Source organism: Cyclopterus lumpus, chromosome 18, assembly GCF_009769545.1.
Source record: "Cyclopterus lumpus isolate fCycLum1 chromosome 18, fCycLum1.pri, whole genome shotgun sequence".
In the NCBI taxonomy this organism is placed as follows: domain Eukaryota; kingdom Metazoa; phylum Chordata; class Actinopteri; order Perciformes; family Cyclopteridae; genus Cyclopterus; species Cyclopterus lumpus.
Window position 1 is genome coordinate 7,288,827 of NC_046983.1, and position 20,110 is coordinate 7,308,936.

At 46.8% G+C, this 20,110-nt stretch overlaps 1 protein-coding gene across 1 annotated transcript in view; it reads right to left on the minus strand.

Moving 5' to 3' along the window:
- kdm6ba (lysine (K)-specific demethylase 6B, a) overlaps positions 1 to 9,305 on the minus strand; it is an 85,170-nt gene extending 75,865 nt beyond the window's left edge. Inside the window, exons 1-3 of the mRNA XM_034557592.1 lie at positions 8,624 to 9,305; positions 5,961 to 6,118; positions 5,647 to 5,687 (exon numbers count right to left, since the gene is read on the minus strand). The gene's annotated coding sequence lies outside the window, so the exon portion shown is untranslated. The remainder of the gene's footprint in view (positions 1 to 5,646; positions 5,688 to 5,960; positions 6,119 to 8,623) is intronic.
- Positions 9,306 to 20,110: the final 10,805 nt, after the last annotated feature.

Genomic DNA, 20,110 nt, shown 5'->3' on the forward strand with positions numbered 1-20,110 from the left:
AATCGAGTTAGCTGTGATAACAGGATGGCAGCTGGCTTTCCAGGGATATACTCTTCTACTGAGCATGCACTCCCTGCAAGTGGATTTCACACACACACACACACACACACACACACACACACACACACACACACACACACACACACACACACACACACACACACACACACACACACACACACACACACACACACACACACACACACACATACACATGTACATATAAGCATGCGCATACACACGCAAGTGCACCAGTGTGACCTATCTTTCCGTTTCCTGGGTTTTAAAAATGCATGCGTGGTGCTGTGGGTCCTTAGACAGTAAATGAAAAATGCATGTAGACATACCGAGACAAGAGTATCAACGCGTTCATCTGTAGGTTCACACACCACCTTCTAGTTCCTTCTTGTTCTGTTCCACTCTAACTCACACAGATACACAACACAACACACACTTGTTTACAAGCCACTTTTTCTGTATATAGATGTGTGTGTTGTTTATCTTCTGGCAGCTCTGGGAGACATCTAGGTAGGTCAGTAGGTAAAGGAGTCCGATGCCTTCCGCGCTTGGCCAACTCGTCTGGTTAACTATGTATACACTAACATTTAAAGCCCTCTTAGCCACATAATGGCTTAGTCTGAACTCCATGACCTGTGCCAAAGGAAGGTATTGTGCTCATCAGTTCTGAATATGTTTGTATTGGTGCCACATCTTTTTTTAAATACAACACTCAGAACTGTTTTTTTTTTTTTTGGAACAGCTAACTTTTAGATTTTAGTAGATTTAGATCTTAGTAGATCTGTAGATTTTTACAGCCCAGCAAAAATCTACAGAGGGATTGGAGATCACATTAACAGGAGTTGCTCCGGCAGAATGAACCCACTTTTAAAATAGTGTTGAGTCAGTTCTACTAACACAGTCAGGTCATGTACACAACTTTACAGCATCTGTATTGCTCTATATCGCCCCCTATTTGCCCTCCTTGGACAATTTGAGACGAAAATCATGATAGTACATCACTATTGCTAGTCTATTTCTGTTTAAATGTATATGAAAGGGGAAAGAAAGCACCTTGACAACACTTCAGCAAAGTGAATGCACAGCCTTCACCTGATGTAAAAATCCTCAAGTCAAGTAGGAGCATGTCAGAATAAAAGGCTTCAAGATTCACATCTGATCGTTCTCCTGTCTCTCACTTTTCCCTCCTCGGCAGCCTTCCTCTCCTCTCTCCCTTTGCTGGCCTCTTATACACAAAGGCAGGGGGAGGCAGAGGTGGAGGAGGAGGGTGGGGGTGGAAGGCACAAAGGGCTGGGAGCTTTGGGCTTGCCCTGGGGAGAGGGAGGGTGAGGGGGTGAATGAGGGAGGGGGTGTAACAAGGGGTCAAAGGGGGGCCAGGGGGGGTGTAGAGGGCTCAGGGCGTTGGGGAGAAACCTGAGAGTCAGAAAGCCAGAACAGGAGCTGGGGTAGAAAGAGGGGAGCAATGGTGGAAAGGGGGGGTGCAAGGGTGAGAGAGCACAACATAAGACAGCCTATAGCTGCAGATTTTGTTTTGTCTCCACTTTAAGGAGGGGGGGGGGGGGGGGGGGGGGGGGGGGGATTTGTTCAAGAAAGGGATTTAGTTTGGGAAATGCACATCCACTATCTACCAAAGCCTGTGTAAGCGTTTTAGCCACATCTCTTTTGTTATACAGACAGTGTTCACGTCTGGTGCTCCGTTTCTTACACAGAGCAGCAGCAACAACTCCACCGACATTTGTCTTCATAACAAAACACATCGGTTTAAAGTGACAATTTAGTTTACAGGGGAGGGAAACATGCCAACAAATGTACACAAGGCAAACCTTCCGAAAAGCTAGTGGGGATACTGGTTTCCCTCCTACACAAAACAACTGATCCAAGTGATATTTAGACCAATTAAAGATGATCACTTTGTAAATTACTCTGCTGGATTAGCATCATGTTTTTGTGGGATCTTTAAGCTGCAGTCTTGGTTTTCTCTCTGCAATGTTCTTTGGGAGTACAAAACATGCCAAATATTTCTACACAACTATAATTAACAGCGTCCTCATATGTCAGAATACAAAATAGAATATGTCTCAAAAACTTAAGGAGCTGGCATTTAAAAATGAACATGAAAAAGCAGCATCACTGCCTACATTCTACAGATTGTTTTTATACCGATGCGCCCCATAGACATCCCCCTCACACACCACTCCCTCCACTTAAACTACCACATACTCACACTAATCTTGCACCATCTGACCTTCCCTAACTGCCTCCAAACCACTGTGGGGCCCTGAGACACAGGTGCATACGTCAACACTGGATCCCTTCAGTAAGAGACGCCCAAGTATAAACAAGCTACGCTATTAAAACACCGTTACGCACACACAGGTGGATGTGCCAAAACACACACACACACACACCTTACAAAAACATACACACAAATACTCAACATACCAACAGAGGTCTGTGACAGTTGGATAACGTAGGCCAAACAACAAGAACAGCAGAGTACAGGAGGCATGTAAGGCAGCATCCTCTTGCAAACTATGTGAGTTCTAGACACACACAGATAATAATATAATTTTTTTTTATTTCTGTCAGCCAGCTGTTGTTTGAATGCATCACAAGCACTTTGATGGCCTATATTGGACTGTTAAAAGCTTTATTGGTGAATGTGCAGATAACGACGCCTTCAGACCTCCAGGAGGTGGATGATGTCAGCTCCACCTCTTCTCCTTCCCTCCCTCCGCCACTCCTCCCTCGATGACATCGCCGATGATGACAGAAGAGGAGGAGGACGACGAAGAGGAGGAGTCTCTCCCCCTCCCTCTGCTTCCTGTCCTCTTCCTCACCCACTGCTTCCTGCCGTCCTCCCCCGGGCATCCTGAGTCAGCTCTCGCCACCTCTCTTCCTGACTCTCTCTCTCTCTCTATATATATATATCCTCCTTCAGATCTGTTCTCATTCGAACCAAAAGCAGTTTTCATTCTTTTTATCTCGTGCCCTTCATTCTCAGGGTCTCAAACGATTTCATGCTTGATTGTATTCAACAATCAGGGAACAGAAGCAGATGATAACTGAAATAGCCACACTGTCTTATCACTGCTGTGACAAATTGAAAATGAACATGAAATAGATAATTAAATGAAAAATATTCTTAGAACTGGTAAAAAAAGAAAGAAAAGTAAAACACTGGCTGTTCTGAAAGCATGAAGTCTTCTCTATGCTGCCTCCACGGGGTGTGTGGCACATGTGGATGGCACATGGATTTGAGCATTCAGAAGAAAGAAAAGGAGGAGGAGGAGGAGGATGTATTGTAGACAAAGCAGATGGGATAAACAGATGCCAAATCCTAATGTCCTGTGTGCCCTAAACATTCGCAAACTGTCACCAGCATCTATAAAAGATGGCATAATGCAAACTGGACAATGGGCGATATTTAATGTCACCTGTGGTTTTGACATTTCTGGGCTCAGGTGTGAGTCATGTGTCAAAACTTGCCAACTGCAAATTTAATGTAGCATTAAAAACAGGTTGTTTGGCATATGAAGGCTTGCTGCGTCATCCCCCATTTTTTAAAATAAAATGTGAGGGTTGCTCCCCATTTCAACATCTGTAGGATCGTGCACTTATTGTAGTCTCGGGACAAAGTTTTCCAGCTGAACATGTGTCACTCATCTACTGCGTCTTAAACGAGATCCATATCCAAACAAACCGTATGACAAAACTAGTCCCAGGTGCAGCATGTGGAATTATTTTGCTCAAAACCCTGGAGTAAAGGGTGCTGCCAAGCCCTGCAATTCAAGTCCAGTGACATCATCATGGCTTTAGATTTATTAGTAGTATTAAAATCAATTTTATGGAATCGTAACAACACTTGAGACTGTCACACAAAAAGGCCGTTCATTTGACTCGTGTTTCAGGTGCATAATAAGCAACCCACATATCTCACACACATTTCCACCAGGACAGTCATGGCGAGCGTGTGCACACCTGTGTGTCTCGGTGACAGATGCGAGGTGATCGACGGCGCTGTCCCACTGATTAATGCTGACGCTCACCGTCACAGTCTTACAAGATGGAGTCATTCAACACTCACTCATTCAACATGACAGTCAGCGTAACAAGATGATGTGTGACATCCGTGAAACAAATATCCACATACTGTTTGTTTAAGAGACGGGGACCAAGGATAAGTACGACGCTGCAGTGAAAAAAAGATCCTTTCCTACAGACCAGCTTGCAGACAAACTGTGCTTTAAATGTGTGTGTGTGTGTGTGTGTGTGTGTGTGTGTGTGTGTGTGTGTCCGTCCACAGGCATAGCGGAAGGAGTCTACTCGGCCTTAAGCCGGATTGTGTGTATTATGTGCATGCGCATGTATGTGTGTAATGGATCTGATTAATGGCCAGCTGTAAATGTCTGTAATAAAGCTGAGCGGGCTAAGTGATGGAAAACCCCAGGTGTGTGAGGCTTGGCGGGGTCCTGGGAGACGGCAGCATTAGAGTGTGTGTCTTTGTCCCTAAGAGAGAGATCAAACAGTGAGTGAGAAAAGTGTGGGGGGTGTTTGAGATGTGTGTCAGAGAGTGTTCGAGGACTGTGTGTGTGTGTGAAAATTAAACGGAGCTGGTTTGAGGTTACGTGTGTTTGTGTGTGTGTGTGTGTGTGTGTGTGTGTATACACCTAAATAAGGGTGTTGAATGGGTAGAAATGAAGGGTGTGTGTTTGTGTGTTTGTTTGTGTGTGTGTGTGTGTGTGTGTGTGTGTGTGTGTGCACTTGTCTCTGGTCCCAGTCTCATTCAATTTAGTAGCAGTGGTGAAAATGGCAACTCCTCTGCGGATACAGACAGAAGAACTGCAATGAGCTACACATAAAACATTTAAAGCTTCAATAGTCAACCAGTCCTAATGGAATCCAATAGGAGCGGAGGATACTAAAACAACAGGTTGCACAAAAGAAAAAGAAAAAGAGTATAGCTGGACCCCCATCTCATCACAAATAGAAGAAATACAACAAATTAAAGTGGTTTGTGGCACATAATGTTCGAGCAAGTGACAGCGGGCCAGCACCAATAGAAAATTGAAGAAAGCTTTTATTGTGGCTGTCGGTAAGAAATCATAGGTCTCAATGACAAAAACAGATGGAGCCGCTAAATCCCTGAATAAAACACACCTTTGGACTCAAACCTACCAGCCCAAATTACAGAGAGGTAAAAACAATAACCTCAAATAGTGCAAAATCATTGGAATTTCCTTTCTCATGGTTGTAATTGAAGTGGATGTGTGTCATTTCAGAGGAAAAGTAAACAAAATACCCCAAATGTTTTCTTAACTGAAGCACTAAGGGAGGCTGAGATGGAAGTAGTAGAGAAGAGAAGCTTCTGCTGTGTCCGTCAGTGAAATGCCTCTGAACTGGAGCTTGAACTACACAGAATGTAATGTACCCATTTGCTGGATACAATAATACATTTGAGCTTGTCAAACATTTTATTGTTCTGAAAGAAGCTCAGACAAACATATCTGCTGGACAGACAAAACAGGAATGACAGACATCCCAATGTTAATAAACCGGTAAAGTCATGCACATCCCCAGCTTCACTGCAGGCAGGTCTAAGTCTGGATAAAAGGTCAAACGTCTTACCTGGGCAGGTGGGTGCTTGAAGCGAAATGCAGATGGCTCTTCTACAGAAAAACACAGTATGTAAACAATGGGTCTGATAAGGATAAGTCCAATTAGTCTGCTGCTATTTACTATCAGTTATCAGTTCAGCTGAAAGTTATTGTTATGTTGACTCAGTAATAGAATATATTGCAATGTCATTAAAAACATCCATTATATTATTAAGTAAAACCCTATGAATTCAATACTTGGTCTATGTGGCGGGGAGTGTACATTGTGTCGATAATTAACTTGGAGAAATCTAAATAAAATATTGTAAAACAATTCCACCATACCGTCACTAAGGAATGGCATCAGCGCTTTCCCATTCCCAGACTGTGCAGTCCATCTCGACAGGCCGTACGAGACGTTTCACTCGTGGCTTCAGTCCGGTGCTGGGGGTTGCTCGAACCAAGCACAACAACAATGCTTAGCCATGGCCCTCACTCCTTCTCTGTGAATGATTTTTGAACAGGGGATCAAATAAAAAGAAACATCTGATAACGCTCATCAAAATGGAAAAGCACTCTGTCAGTCAGCTCGGAGATGTAATATATATTCATAAATAAGGGAAAGATAGAGAGAAAACACAATCTGCTTTTCCATCCCTGCACTGTGAGAAATTAGCAGCTGTTCACCAAGGTCACGCTCAGATTGGAGTTGGACTGCAAAGACTGTCGCCATCTAGCGTCGGATTGACGCTCTTGCAGTTTGTAAAGCTGACCGGCGCTTTTGATGCATGTATGTAGCACGTGGTACTTGATACGCTTTAATGCTTCAGCGTTGGCATGCATATACTCCCATCATGAAACATGTCTGCTCAGCTATGTAAAAAGCCCAAATACCAGTTTTTTATTTCCCATCTCAATTAAATGCCTATCATACAGGCAAGAAACAAATGGCTTTTTAAAGGGGGAGCGACTGGGCATGTATTTGGGAATATACTCAGTTCACATGCAATGTTTAAAGGTCTATACAAATTAAATGGCTCTATTTTTAACAGTGAAGTGGGATTTACTTTATTGGATTTATAGTTCACACGATACTGTAGCTAACTGTGCTTGCTACATTTCAGTGGTGGTGACAAGAAAACAATGTTGTGTATGAAAACGCTACAATTACTGTGGTTAACAGACCATTTGAGTAAATGGTTTATATGCGTAAAAAAAACAAAAAACGAGTCCAACTGTGCAGCGTTAGCTACGACCGGAAACACGAGGGCTCCATGTTTTCAAATATGCCCAAACGTGAATTAAACCGCTTTAGCTAACGCTAGGTGTAGCGCAGACCAGACGTACACACGTAGGTTACCTGGGCGGCGACGTTGCTTTGTAGCCTACAGGCAAATGGTTGCTGTTCCATTAGCTTCACTGCATTTAGTGCAATAGCCCTTTTTTAAAACATTTTATTCTGTTATTTTGTTTCGTGTTCCCGGAGCTGTCCACAATTAGTGTGACTTGTTTGTAGGTGTGCGCGTTGCTCCTCGAGTTGCACTGCATTGTGGGACGTCAACAGCGCGCTTAAAAATCAAAAATATTGTACTTATTTATTTATTCAGACACTCAAGCTTCTTCATTTTGTCAACTTTTTGATGTGAACGTACATAACCTACTCAAAACCCTCGTTAAGAAGAATGCAAACTCAGTCGGGAGTTTAAATTCACAAAAAAAACCACCATAATCTGTAACTACTCAAGAACCACATGCAGGCTCGTGTACCCCGGAACTGAGCAGACCGCCCCGTTGACAGGTCATCACGAAGATGTAATAAATAATAAATAATAATTTTAAAAAGAAAAAACTGCAGGAAAAAAGGCTGGCTCATAAATGTGTCAATGTGTGTTAGTCTAACACACTAAATAACTTTGATAACACCTACTTCTTTAGTTATTTTTTCATAATATCTAGTGGGCTACATCAAACTGTACTTAATTTTTAATTATCTCCCTTCTTCCTAACTCGTATTTCTTTGGCGGAAAAACGGATTCCATAAGAGGTCTAGAAGTGGTCTAAAACCAATTCCCTGACATGGATCGCCCTCCAGTGGCATCACGTCTGCAGTGCTCCAGGACCAGCAAATAGAGGGGTGGAGACCACACAAGGAAAAAAAGAGAAGAAGGAAAAAAAAAAAAAAGAGAAAATTCAAACGCTCTTTCCTGGAAACAGCGGAGAACCCGCCACAACTTCACCACATGACATTTCGGAAAGAAAATGCGACACTCCTTCCTCCGACAGCGGCGAAGCCCGTGTTTCATTCAGCAAGCTGCTATTCAAGCCGCGTTGAACATCACACCCACGACCCATCGCCTGTTTGTGCATTAAAAAAACAACAACAAACACACACGCGCACACACGCACGCACATACATAACCGAGATCGACGCCAGACGATTGCGACACCGCCAACTCCTGACCCACCTTCCCGAAAACTATTCCTTCCTTTTACTGTAAAGACGTGACATCACCGACACATACGCTTCAATGTGATTTAGGGGCAAAACAGCTGTCAGTCACGCAGCGATAACTGCTGCAGTATCGAAACTTATCGGCACCGTTGTGTTTAAAGTTAATAGTGCACTCATTACGTTATATTATGGATTGTATAATACTATAAAATCACCCTGGGAAAAAAAATAAAAAATGTAAAAATCCCCACATTAGACGTGAACCCTTTCTGTTTCCACATGGACGCATGGTGTTTCTGTTATGCAGAATCGTGACTTTATTAGACTTATAATAATAATCATACTAATCGTCTGCGCGGTGATACAAATGGTCTTGTATACGGTGACGTTGATCGCGTGCTTTAGGATGTATTACAGGGTGAGGACACTGTAGTTCAGGTTGTTTTCAATGGAGTCTCATTGGTTCCTCCAGTTGCAATTAGGTAACACCGCCTGTAACAGCCTCACATGCCAGCGTGCGTGCCCGATAGGAGTCGTATGCGTTAATTATGCTCACCTTATATGTGCGATCCAGAATGCGGCGTCACGTTACGCCGCGTTGACTCTCGCTGTTAAAACAGTGTAATAGTGGAAAATCTGCAAAGCAGACCATCTTTTCTTCTTCTTCCCCAAGCCTCGGATGACGCAGCCCCCTAAAAAAGCCCTCTCCCAAAAAAAAGAAAAACCCACAGACACACGAAAACCCCATTCAACATCCATAACGCGTTTAAGGTGCAAATGTCGGCACGGGGAGCACCGTCCACGCAGATAGATCCCAGCCCGGGGGGCTGAGAAAAGGGTTGTGTTCGCCCGTGGGCAAAGGGACATTGACGGATGGACTCGTCACTGATCTTGCATCTCTGCACAGTCACCTCGCCTTCCCAAAATGATTGCACAGCTCGTTTCCTTCTCAGAAGATCCGTCTGGTGGAAACAAGAAAATAAATACAACATCGCCAGCTCCGGTAACCTCCGAGGCAGCAGCGGGGGTAAGCAATGGGCACGGATTCCCTAATCATCCAACAAAAAAAAAAGAAGAAGAAAAAAAGACACAACTGATATCCGTTTCCTAGAAAGGACCGATCCACCGCGATCAGAGCAGGCAGTCCTTTGAGGAAAATTGCGCAGTTTTTATTCCATTTGTAACGGAGACTCTTTCCCTTCTGTCCCCACTGAAAGGCTCGTTCCCTTCCTCCTCCCTCCCTCCCCTCCTTCACTCTCTCCTTCTCTCTCTTCCCTCACGCAGGTTTATTTTCGGTGGAAGAGTTTTGGACATTAACTGCCCCGCCTCCATAGTCACTGGCAAACACACTGTACAACTAACCCGAATTCCATTATTAAGTGCAATTCAATGGGAAACGACGGGAGCCCCCGGTTCTCCCCACTGTCTGGTTCGGGAGTCGAGTTCTCGGTTGGAGGTATAGTTACCAAAAAGGGTCCGAGAGCCACTTGAGGAATCGAGAGGTGTGCTCTGGAGAAGTCTGGTTATCTTTTTTAGGTTCCTGTCAATTTCCGAGAAACTGAAAACCCAAGAGCATGTCGGGAAATCAAATTACAGCGCAAGGGAAACCCATCAGGCCAGAAGCTCCCACGCAGAGGCCCCTCAAGGTGCTGCCAAGGGGTCCCCCCAACTATACTGCAGATTGATTTAATTCCACCGGCGATGCATTCAAGAGCAGACACGATAATCTGATTTGACACTACCCTCTGATGTGACTGACACCATTGTCAAACGGGTGTTCTACGGGTCCGTAGAGATCAGTTTTCAAAGGTTTCTGCGACATGAAAAAGTTTGGATTCCCCAATAAATGTCCACAAAGCGTAGGAGTTTTAGAAGCTGCTGTTTCACGGGTTCTGAGTGGATCAGCAGATGGAAGAAGAAATTGATATTTTCTACAGACTCAGAGCGTTTGAAACATCCACTTTAAGATGAGATACCACATCTCTCACAAAATGATAAATGATGCAAATGTCCACGTTTTTGAAAGCATATAGCAGCCACACAACTTTGAATATTGTATTCCTTTCCTGGAATATACGCAAATCCAATTCAGATGTTAGTCGGGAAGCTTAATTATAAGCGCATTTACAATATAGTTAATTGCAGATGCTTCATTAAGTTTTTTTCCTCTTTTTTTTTAATAAAAGCAACCCACCTCCCAAGTCTGATATTTTTGTTTCAACCAGGCCTGAGGACAAGCCGATTTGAATTTGAATTCAACATGTTTCTGTGAGTACCTTGCCTCCCCCTTTCTTTCCCCACCCAACCAGAGACCACCAGTGTACACACACACACAACACACAACACACACACACACACACACACACACACACGTACACACACACAGAGAGAGGGTATGATAAAGAGGCTCTTAAACCCTGAGGAAGTTCGTGTTCGGTCTTTCAGGGGGACAATTCTTACATCTGAATACAACCTTGTCCCCCCCCCCCCCCTCCCTCTCTGGTTCCCTTCTCTCATTACTGGACCATTCTCCTTCCCGGCTCACTTTCTCCAGGGTCCTTCTCTTGTTTTTCTCTCCCTCCCTCTCGGGAGTTTGGGCTGAGTCTTCTCCAGCGGGGAAGTCCGGGCCTACTCTCTCACAACGGACCGACTCCAGACGTCTTGTGTGTGAAGCTTCATTAGAATTCATTTGTTTGAATAGGTTCATTTCTCCTTCAGTCGCTGCTTCCCTCTGTCCTCTTTTTCGGGTGGAATGTACATTAGCATAAAAGTATCCTTTTCCTCACCTTGATTAACTACATTGTGTGTGTGTGTGTGTGTGTGTGTGTGTGTGTGTGTGTGTGTGTGTGTGTGTGTGAAAGCTTCTGTGCATCCGATTGTGGCAAACCAAGGACAAATCTAATTTTCACAAATTGAAAGTAATATTCTTTTGGTGTAAAGATGTAAAACCACCAATGAGACTTTTTGTACGAATACAGATTGTAACTGATGTGTATTTCAATAACTGTACAAGCGATATATTATGGGCTCCATCAAAACATTGGGAATTCAGTGTCATCCAAAACTGAAGCGCTCGTTTCCAAAATATATATATATATATATATACTTATATATACTTTTTTACATCCCATCACTGTCTTCACACAATGTGTAACAGCTCATTAGATTACCAAGGAATTCAATGAGCACAACAGACACTTGATCCAAATGTGGCAAAGAAGCACATTTCCAGAAGAACAAGACAGTATAGACCATTCCCTGTGTGTGTGTGTGTCTGTGTGTGTGTGTGTGTGAGCAGGGTTAAAAAGGGGTCAGCATGGAAAGACTGATGCAGGTCTGCAAAGAGGAGCACAGCTGAGAAATGAGACAAAGAAAAGAGGAGGGAGAGCGAGAAAGAGAGAGAGAAAACTCTTACTCAGTCTATTTATTGTTCAAGGCCAGGTGTGAGAAACCTGCGTCCCATAATGCAACACATATGAGAAGTAAGTTCAGTGTTAAATTGAAATTTGAGAGGTGAGACAGCAAAACCACAGGGTGTGACATCACAAACTATATGCGAACGGATGGGGAAAAACAAAAAAACAATGATGATTTATTCAAAATAAAATTAAACAAAGAGAGGAAGATGGAAAGACATCAAAAGTCACATGACAACTCAGTCCTGTGCTGCCGTCTCGCGGCTTTCCACAGGTTTGAAGTGAACTGGATGGACCATCATGGGTTCAGCTTCCACCAGACAGCGGTTCCTCTTGTCCCAACCAGCCCCCTCCAGGTAAGAAACCTCCAGGACAAATGTTCCATCTTACAGGGGAGGGCTGCAGGAGAGGGATGGGGCAAAGAGGACGATATAGATAGAAGATAGGGTCGAAGGAAGGAAAGACGAGAGGGAAATTAGGAGTGGCACACACAAGAGAGAATGGGAAGCAGTAGGTCTACAATGGAGAGCGAGCGAGGGAAGAGAAGGGGCAGAAACAGCCAAGGGGGGAAGATGTTGGGGAGGAGCAGGATGAGAGGATGGAGGGGAGACAGGACTCAAGAAGAAGGAAGGAGTGATGGAGGAGGAGGAGGAGGAGGAGAGGACCGTTTGGACAGAAGGAAACAGAGTCAGAGAGCTAAAGAGAAGCAAGAGGGAAGCAGCACAAAAGGCAGGAAGGGCTGGAAGTGGGCATTGGTTCTGGAGGAGGATAGAGAGGTGAAGGTGAGAGAGACGTGGGGGGGGGGGGGGGGGGCGGGGGGGGGAAGCGAGTGAGAAGTAAAGAGCTACATTGACAGGCGCTCTGAAGCGGAAGCAACACGACAAATGAAAACACTTTTCACATGTCAAAATTGGAATTGTAAAAGTTCGTGGTAAAAAAAAGTATTAAAATGCATGAGCAGATTTTCAGGAATGGGAAGGGAGCGTCGCGCAGCTTTGAATGAAAATATGTACTGAGTCAACGTTTCAGTAGAAATGAAAAATGTGATGGAAAGTGCAGATGACAGCTGAAAGCTAATGGCTCAGGAAAAAAAAAGTGGGCTGATGGTAAGTTTATGGAAATCGTTATGGTAATAGAAATGTATGTATGGAGTCACCTTGGGCGGGTAAAAGGAGGCTGTAGGTAATCCACAGTGGATTACTCCCCAAATACAACAGTTTCACACCACGTTAACTGTTGAAGGAACACAAGTTTGTGAGTCACACAAGGATATTTACATTCATTGCGAGTAGAGCCATAATATTCTTTTATGAATAAGATATGAATGCACAACTGTTAAATACATTGCTTAAGAGCGGTGGTTGCTGCTGGCATGCTGAGGGGGCTGAGATTAATGTATGGACTCAACAGAGCGAGAGAAAAGAGTGTTCAGCAGGTTGGCTCGGCCCAACCGGCACAGAGGGAGGGGATGACTGCAGTGTGTAATCAGAGTGCTTCCCAGGGTGTTTCTGATGTGTATATTATGAGTGCTGCTAAAATTAAAAAGAACATAATCGACAGTAAAAGCAAAAAAAAACTGATCCAAAACGCTTTGTTGTCGTGATTCTTTCTGCTGTTGTCCAATCCAACAGTCGACTGGGTCTGGTTTCATGAAACCCTTTCACTTGTTGTGGCCATCCATCACGAACCAGGACCCAGTGATCGTTGGCCGTGCAAGCGGTGTTTTCCTGACGTGGTGCGACCGCCTCGGATGCGGTTTGAGTGTGAACTCTCTCGCGCTTGTGCTGACGAACAGAGGACTGCGGCGAGGAACCCGGAGAGACTGAACAAGTTGAGGCCCGGCGTGCAGACTGATGGACTCTTTGGCAAAGATCCCTGGTCCACGCTGCCAGGGTTTCTGTGAAGGGTGCGGCCTGTTGGACACAGACAGAGAGAGAGAGCGAGAGGGAGAGAGAGAGAGAGAGAGAGAGAGAAAGAGAGACAGAGCGTGACGCACAGAGACTGAGTAAGAAATCTACAGTCATTTCATGCTTCCAGCTGTTGTCAGCCATTCTTAATGCAGCAGTGGTGTGGGAGAATTGTGCGAACGTAGTTATGTCTCAAATTAAATATGGCAACTTTTGCTTCCTTCGGACCATATCTAATTTATTATGTAGTACATAAAAGTCAAAGAAAAATTAATACTTATTTTATACTCCCATAATCCATTCGTTTCATTAACTGATTACCCATTTAGTCTAGAAACTATTTTGAAATGTTCTCAATATATAGTTTAAGTCTAAATTGGCATAGAAGCAATGCATCATCTTTTTTTTTAAAGCACATATTAACATGACTCGGGATGTAAACAGAGAGTCTTCATACTGCGTTTGCATGTTTTGTCAGATTGAGGCATCGACCTTCATTGCGATACCTCGTGAAACAAGTCACCCGTCTTCCATCTTGAAGTGCAACAAATAGTCACAACAAATAGAGCAAACTATAAAAAAAAGTCCTTTTGATTCCTGGAGTGGCGGTGGTGGCTGTCATGTCAGTGTTGATCAGGTTGATCTCTTTATTCCACTTTGGGGGAAAATCAATAAAAGTAGTCCAATGCTGCGCCTTGATTTCCTCACATCTGTCTCACCTAGAAGTGACATTAATGAAGAACCTGTCGGACAGCTGACTCTATGTCTGAACCTTTCCCCCCCTGCAGCTGGTCCACAGCAGATCATCTCCTGTGCTGACGGATACAAGTGCGTGGACCTTTGCTGCTGTGCCTCAGGGGTCCCTGGAATGCTTTCCTGTGCAAATCTATCTGGCAGGCAGACTGTCTTGTTTTCCAAATGCTTTTCAAATCTTGATTTTGTTGGACAGCTGCTGTAGCTTCTTTTTTTTCAAGCAAATATGTTTTACGACCACAACATATTAAGAGACGCTTTTATTGACACGTAATGTATTTCCTTTCACTTATTTTTGTTCTGAATCGCCACCTTAACGTGGTGGAGGAGTTTGAGTGGCTCAGTGATCCTGGGAGCTATGTTGTCCGGGGCGTCAGCCCCTAGTAGGGTCTCCCAAGGCAAACAGGTCTCGGGGGAGAGCCCAGACTAAGAGCGGTTCAACAAACCCTGATGATAAGCAGCCCACGGATTGTAGCCACCTTGCCCGGACAAGGGAACCGGGGCACCCTCCCGGAGCCAGACCCAGGAGGGGAGCTCGTCGGCGAGCGTCTGGTGGCCGGGCTTTCGCCCATGGGGCCCGGTCGGGCTCAGCCCGAAAGAACAACATGGAGCAGCAGTCACCCTGTGGACCCACCACCCGCAGGGAGAATTATCGGGGTCGGGTGCTATGTAGACCGGGCGGCGGGCCAGGCGGGAGACCTGGGCGGGCCGATCGCCGGCAGCATAGACTAGCTCTAGGGACGTGGAACGTCACCTCACTAGCGGGGAAAGAGCCGGAGCTGGTGCAGGAGGTGGAGCGGTACCAGCTAGATATAGTTGGGCTCACCTCCACGCACAGCATGGGCTCTGGAACCAAGCTCCTGGAGAAGGGTTGGACTTTGTCCTTTTCTGGAGTTGCCCAGGGTGAGAGGCGCCGGGCGGGAGTGGGGATACTCACGAGCCCCCGGCTGAGCGCCGCTGTGTTGGAGTTTTCCCCGGGGAACGAGAGGGTCGCCTCCCTGCGCCTACGGGTTGCGGGGAGTAAGGCTCTGACTGTTGTTTGTGCTTATGCACCGAACAGCATCTCGGAGTATCCGGCCTTCTTGGAGTCGGTGGGAGGGGTCCTGGAAAGGGCGCCGCCTGCCGACTCCATAGTTCTCCTGGGAGACTTCAACGCTCACGTGGGCAATGACAGAGAAACCTGGCGGGGCGTGATTGGGAGGAACGGCTTGCCCGATCTGAACCCGAATGGTGTTTTGTTGTTGGACTTCTGTGCTAGCCACAGTTTGTCCATAACGAACACCATGTTCGAACATAAGGTGGCTCATAAGTGTACCTGGTACCAGAACACCTTAGGCCGGAGATCAATGATCGACTTTGTAATCGTATCATCTGATCTGCGGCCGTATGTCTTGGACACTCGGGTGAAGAGAGGAACAGAGCTGTCAACTGATCACCACCTGGTGGTGAGTTGGATCAGATGGCGGGGGACTCGGCTAGAGAGACCTGGCAAGCCCAAACGTGTAGTGAGGGTGAACTGGGAACGTCTGGCAGAGGATCCTGTCCGGGAGGTCTTCAACTCCCACCTCCGGAAGAACTTCTCACAAATCCCGAGGGAGGCTGGGGACATGGAATCCGAGTGGACCTTGTTCAAAGCCTCTATTGTGGACGCGGCTGCTCGGGGCTGTGGCCGGAAGGTCATCGGTGCCTGTCGTGGCGGCAACCCTAGAACCCGGTGGTGGACACCCGGGGTGAGGGTAGCCGTCAAACTGAAGAAGGAGGCCTTTCGGGCCTGGCTGGCCCAGGGGTCTCCTGAAGCAGCTGACGGGTACCGGCGGGCCAAAAGGGCTGCAGCGACGATGGTCGCGGAGGCTAAAACTCGGGCATGGGAGGAGTTCGGGGAGGCCATGGAGAAGGACTTTCGGTTGGCCTCAAGGAAGTTCTGGCAAACCATCCGACGGCTCAGGAAGGGAAAGCAGGGTCTACCCCAGGCTGTTCTCAGCAGGGGGGGGGGGAACTGCTGACCCGGACTGGGGACATCGTCGGGCGGTGGAAAGAGCACTTTGAGGAACTCCTAAACCCGGCCAACATGTCCCCCGGAGAGGGGGCAGCGCCGGAAGACTTTGGGGTGGATTCACCCATATCCCTGGCAGAGGTCGCTAAGGTAGTCAAAAAGCTCCTTGGTGGCAAGGCGCCAGGGGTGGATGAGATCCGCCCTGAGATGCTGAAAGTGCTGGACATTGTTGGGCTGTCTTGGTTGACACGCCTTTTCAGTGTCGCATGGGGGTCGGGAACAGTGCCCATGGACTGGCAGACCGGGGTGGTGGTTCCCATCTTCAAGAAAGGGGACCGGAGAGTGTGCTCGAACTATCGTGGTATCACACTGCTCAGCCTCCCGGGAAAAGCTTATGCCAGGGTGCTGGAGAGGAGGCTCCGACCGCTTGTCGAACCTCAGATTCAGGACGAACAGTGCGGATTCCGTCCCGGTCGTGGAACAGTGGACCAGCTCTTTACCCTCGCAAGATTACTGGAGGGGTCCTGGGAGTTTGCCCAACCAGTTTACATGTGCTTTGTAGACCTGGAGAAGGCTTTCGACCGGGTCCCTCGGGGGTTTTTGTGGGGGGTGCTGCGGGAGTATGGGGTGCCGGACCCGTTGGCACGGGCCATCCGGTCTCTGTATGCCTGCAGTAGGAGCTGTGTTCGTCTCCTCGGTAGTAAGTCAGACACGTTCCCGGTGGGTGTTGGCCTCCGCCAGGGCTGCCCTTTATCACCGGTCCTGTTCGTGACCTTCATGGACAGGATATCTAGGCGCAGCCAGGGGGCGGAGAGGATCCGGTTCGGGAGTCTCGGGATCGCCTCTCTGCTGTTTGCGGATGATGTGGTCCTGTTTGCCTCCTCGGACCGTGACCTCCAGCATTCACTGGGGCGTTTTGCAGCCGAGTGCGAAGCGGCAGGGATGAGAGTTAGCACCTCCAAATCTGAGGCCATGGTGCTCTGCCGGAAACCGGCGGATTGCTCCCTCCAGGTGGGGGCAAACTGCCTACCCCAAGCGAAGGAGTTCAAGTATCTCGGGGTCTTGTTCACGAGTGAGGGTAAGGTGGAGCGGGAGATCGATAGGCGGATCGGTGCGGCTGCAGCAGTAAAACAGGCGCTGTACCGGTCCGTCTTAGTGAAGAGGGAGCTGAGCCGGACGGCAAAGCTCTCCATTTACTGGTCGGTCTACGTTCCAACCCTCACCTATGGTCACGAACTCTGGGTCGTGACCGAAAGAACGAGATCTCGGATACAAGCGGCCGAAATGAGCTTCCTCCGTAGGGTGGCCGGGCTCAGCCTTAGAGATAGGGTAAGGAGCTCGGACATCAGGGGGGAGCTTGGAGTCGAGTCGCTGCTCCTTCGTGTCGAAAGGAGTCAGCTGAGGTGGTTCGGGCATCTAGTTAGGATGCCTCCTGGACGCCTCCCATTAGAGGTTTTCCGGGCACGTCCAACTGGTAGGAGGCCCCGGGGAAGACCGAGGACACGCTGGAGGGATTATATCTCCCGGCTGGCCTTGGAACGCCTCGGGATCCCCCAGAATGAGCTGGAAAGTGCTGCGGGTGAGAGGGAAGCCTGGGTCGGCCTGCTGAACCTGCTGCCACCGCGACCCGACCCCGGATAAGCGGGTGATAATGGATGGATGGATGGATTATTTTGTTCTACTAATGTACACAACAACCCTTCGTGGAATGTTCACACCAATATTCCCAGACATTTATATATATATATATATATATATATATATATATATATATATATATATATATATATTTTAGAAGATGAGACCATGTGACTATGGCTTCAGTGAGGTGTCATTAAGCTACACAATGGCATGAAGGTTATGCACATCTCCTTTAAATTCTTTACATGCATATATGCTGTACAGTGCCTACACACTCATATAAACACACCCACACATAGATGCACACACACAAACACGTATGTACACACACACACACACACACACACACACACACACACACACACACACACACACACACAAAACAAAATGACTGTAGACAGAGAGGCAGGCAGGCCAAAATTAAAGCCATGAATCTGTGAGCTCAGAGCTAATGACATGCCATGCCGAGGAGGGGCGGAGAAGAGAGGGAAGAAGGGATGAAGGGATGGAGGGATGCATAAGGACAGAGAGTCTGTCAGGGTCTGCTGCTGAGACCAGACGAGGTACGAGGAGCTCGAGAGAAAGAAGAGCGCAGAATGGAGGGAACACAATGAGTCCCAACCAAAGTATGCAAAAAAAAGAGTAGACCAAGTGGTCAGTAGAACCGAATAGAGATGCTCAGCTGGAGGCAGCAGCCAATATTTCTATAAAAGGAAATAACATATACACACACACACACACACACACACACACACACACACAGTACATCCAGCAGTAATAAGCCGCTGGCTCGAGCACAATGAGCTCAGGGTCTTTTTAGGGAAGTGGAGCAGGCCTTGGAAGGTTTACTTTGCTTATTACACTCCGATTAGTCCACAGACGGTGGCTTTGTTCAGCCATTGAGGGCCAAGGTACGCTCCACCTGATGAACAGCGACTCCCAAATATGTGCAAAAACACACACTTGACACACACATACACATGCATCTGCATCTGCATACATGCGTTCATGCACAGCGGCCCATAATGATGACCGAATCAGACACTTGAAGAAAAACACAAAATGCCCTGAATGACCCCTGCTCGGTGGACACACACACACATTCACTACACACACATTCACACACTACACACACACACATGAAGCCAGCATCTTGTCTAGCCCCTTGACCCAGGCTGACAGCACCCTGTGTTCTCTCACTGTAAAGAGAGGTCCAGTGATAATGAAGCCAGAATGGAGAGTTCAGAAAGAATTACAGCTGGAATGCTGCCAGAGACCCATCACTGTGTGTGTGTGAGTGTGTGTGTGTGTGTGTCTGTGTGTGTGTTGGACACAGGAGAACAATGAGTGTGTGTCCGCTCAGCCAGGCAGAGTGATGGATAAATACACCTTTAATAACGGACTGTCTGTTTGACTGAAGGGAGCAGAACAGATGGTATTGAACACAATCCCAAAGATCAATACACAGAGAGGCGTAACGGAACATCTGATGGGTCTCTATTAAATGGAAGAACATAGAAATATGTCACATTTGTTGTCGAGAGTACAGCCAAACCAACAATGGCTACATTCGTTTCATTGTTTGCCTTCATGCTTTACTACCTTTTTTCAAAAGCATCCTTTCCATAATTTGGATCCTCACTGTAATGTGTTATTCCATAGTCAACTCTAAGAGCATGCTGTCTTCATATGATTGATTGTTGCAGCAGCACTTCTGCGTTGTGGTCAGTCTGAGAAGTCTTGCGAAGCGAGATAAAAGGAAGGCAGCAGGTGCAGTCTCACCTCTCGCTGCAGGAGGTGTGACCTCTCCTGCTGCTTGTGCATCGCTCATGCAGTATGTGTGCGTGCGTCATCTCTACATCGTAAGAGGGGAAACGTTGAGCGTTACACACCGAGTAGCAGAGGAAACAGCACAGAATGCAGAGAGTAAAGCATGTCTGTGTTTCTCTATTTTTCCAAGACCTCAAAAGAACATTTTAGGAGGGCTGAAGAAGATTGTGTGGGTTAATGGGGTGCTCTGTGTGTACGCTGGTGTGTGTGTCTGGTACCTTCTCCCGCAGTGGTGGTACACAGGCGTCATAGATGGAGCAGAAGGTGTCCTTCCAAGCTGAATGACATCACCACTAAGCCTTTGATCCTTTTCTCCAGCTTAGCCAGGGAAGAGCTAACACACACACACACACACACACACACACACACGTGCAGTTACAGCAACAAATCAGTCATTTTTGCCTCCTTTTATTGCCTCATAATCTGCTTCCTTCTCTAGATTTATTAAGAGTACCGCACACTCGGACATAGAGGTACAAATAATAAGGCCAGGTGATTGGCTG